Raw genomic sequence first — 2,939 nt, 5'->3', positions numbered from 1 at the left:
CTTCTCAAGCCTTTCTCCTTTTTATTTTAGCAATGGATTGAGGAAAATGTGCGAATTTCTCTTGACATGAAAATATTTCAATGCACGGTGATCTTGCCAGACGGATTTAGTATTTTCTGCATAGCTGATACAGGAACTCCTATACAACTCTCTTCCATCCTATTGTAAAGGTCAGAAAAAAGCAGCAAACTGGGAGGGAAATAGCTTATTGCCAGAGTAGTAATGTCTGAAGGCTTTCAAAGTATGTTTGTTTTCCCCTCCTTCTGACTGTTTATCTCCATTTTTTTCTTACAGCTCACAAAATGTAGGGGTTTTGTTGTTGTTAACACAGCTGTTCTTTGTAGGTTTTTTTTTTTTCCTTCTCCAGATTCTTCTCTGCATTCTTGTCTATGCAGTATTTGACTTGCTCAGTTCCTGCCTGATTGCATCAATGAGCTCTTCTTTTAACTTAGTTAATTCTTTTCTCATTTCATCTAAAATGTCCTGCTTCAGCCTGTCATAGTCTAGTCCCTCCATCTGGACTCCATTGGCACTGGGCTGTGACAAGGGCACAGATTTTGGTCTGTGTAATGAATCATAGGATCTGTTGTCAAAAACAATCTGATTTTTCCTTGGAGAATCCCATCTGGAACAACAGACTTGCTGCCATTCATTGTATTTGTTCTCTCCCAAGGTTTTCTTGTCGGTTCAGGTGTACTTGTTGAAGAAGCCTTAGAAGTTACAGGCTCTGAATTTTCATTTTGTCCTCTTTCTGTTAGGTTTCTATTGTTGATCCCTTTACAGCAATTCTTCTCCTCCTGGCCAGCAGGGTACTCATTCCTTCCATTAAACCACTAAAGGAAGGGGTCCATTTCCACGACCCCTATCTGTTTTAGATGAGGCCGAATTCACACCAGTGGTGTTCCCTCCACTTGGGAAAGAGGCATCCTCCAACCGTGACACTTTCCTAAGTTTTGCTCCAGCAATTGCAGCTGCAAGTCCAGTTGAAGGGCGATTGTCTACAGACATGGATCCCCAAAAAAATCCAGATGCAGGGAGGGGAGCAGCAGGAGGTGATGAGGGAGAAGGGGATACTTGATTAGGAAGAGGCGCTGGAGGAAGCAGAGGCGGGGGCCCTGAGGACAGAAGTGGACAGAGTGGAGGAGGCCTTGGGGGAGGAGGGAGCGCTGCTGATGCCTGGGCACGACCTGGTGGGAGTGCAGGAGGGAGTGGAGGTTCAGGTGGTCCCAAGACAATGCCCTGTTGGGCTGGAGTCTCGGCCAGCTGAGAGACTGCCTGCAAGCCTGGCTCAGAAGAAGAGGCTCCCAGCACAGAGTTTAGAGGAGTCTCCACAGAGGCAGGGGCAGCTGCAGAGGGAGAAGGGAGAACACTAGGCTTGGATGAGGGAGTTGAGGCAATAGGCGTGCTTGGAGGAGGAGAAGCTCTCATCCACAGTGTGAGAGTGGTGCGAGGGAAGGCGGTGGTGGGCTGGTAGAGACACTGGATGTGTGACAGAGTCGAGCAGCCCGCTGGGTGCCGCTGATGATGGAGGCATCTGGGGCACAGGATAAGAAACACAACTGGGGAGGACAGGCCTTGGACCAGTAGCTCTGCGTGGGGGGGAGAGGAGATGGAGGGAGGGGCGAGAAATTGGAAGTAGACCAGGCACAGGGCTTCGTAGCTGGAGGTTGAAGAGAGGGTGTGTTCACAAGAGCAGAAGGTCGAGAGTTTTTGTTCAGAGGACGAGGAACTGTAGCATAATGGGGAAGAACAGGGTGGAAGGCTGAACCTAGAGATGTTGCAAAACGTGTCTTGGAGTGTCGAAGTGGTGGTGTAGGGGGTGTAGAAGTAGGTGGCAAAGCGGTCACTACAGCGTAATCAGGAGTGGCCTCTGACACTGGAGTTGAGATGACTTTAGCATATGATGGAGGAGGTGCTGAAGGAGGCTGGCAACTGGCACACTCAGGAGGTGGAGCACGATACAGGGAGCTGTTGGAGGATGGAGCGGCATTTGACATTCTTCGCTCTCGCTTGCATTCCAGTTGCTCCCTTTCTAGCTGCTCTTGCCGCTCTCTTTCTTGCCTTTCCCAGTCCAGCCTCTCCCGCTCTTATCTCTCCCGCTCCAGGCGATTCTGATGTTCCCTTTCTTGTCTCTCTCTCTCCAGCTGCTCCTGTTCTAGTCGCTCCCTCTTCAGACCTTCCCTTTCTAACCTCTCCCTCTCCAATCTCTCCCTTTCCATTCTTTCTCTCTTCAGCCTTTCCCGCTCCAGCTCCTTTTGTTGTTGATGTTCTTGTTGTTGCCTTCTTTGAATTTCCGATTCTTCTTGTGATGGGCCATTCTGAACTTGGGCAGGTAGTTGTGAATTTTGTCTAGGCAATGTTGGCCCTGTTTCCTGTGAATTCAACACTTCTAAGGCATGCATCATGGCACTTGTGAAGACATTGGCATCGTCTTTGCTGCCAAAGTTGAGACCATACACCTGTCTAGCATCCCGCCATTGGTGGAAGGTCTGTGTAGCTTGATTGTACTTCAACGCTTTAGGAATGGCACAATTTATCACTACCTGATGGTCCTGAATCTTCCTGCCCACCCCTCTGAATGTGTTGTTTCCTGTATGATGATATATATGAACTCTGCTGAACCCGGTTGAACCACCAGCTGGCACCCACTTTTTATTGGCATCGTCATAGACCATCAAAGCAGTTCTTGCCTGACAGATACTCTGTTCACTTATTATTTTAAATGTATCATGCCACTCCCTTCCGGTCTTCAGAGTTTCTGCTGAAAAATCAGCTGATAACCTTATGGGAGTTCCCTTGTATGTTATTTGTTGCTTTTCTCTTGCTGCTTTTAATATTTTCTCTTTATCTTTAATTTTTGTCATTTTGATTACAATGTGTCATGGTGTATTCCTCTGTGGGTTTATCCTGTATGGAACTCTCCATGCTTCCTGGACTTG

At 47.9% G+C, this 2,939-nt stretch overlaps 1 pseudogene; it reads right to left on the bottom strand.

The window, feature by feature from the left end:
- Positions 1–387: 387 nt before the first annotated feature.
- On the bottom strand, positions 388–2,708 carry LOC113624792 (protein enabled homolog; annotated as a pseudogene).
- Positions 2,709–2,939: the final 231 nt, after the last annotated feature.

This window comes from Aethalodelphis obliquidens, unplaced genomic scaffold, assembly GCF_003676395.1.
Source record: "Aethalodelphis obliquidens isolate GAN/ISIS:26980383/991018 unplaced genomic scaffold, ASM367639v1 scaffold2, whole genome shotgun sequence".
Taxonomy (NCBI): Eukaryota; Metazoa; Chordata; class Mammalia; order Artiodactyla; family Delphinidae; genus Aethalodelphis; species Aethalodelphis obliquidens.
This window is presented reverse-complemented; position numbering and strand designations above follow the sequence as displayed.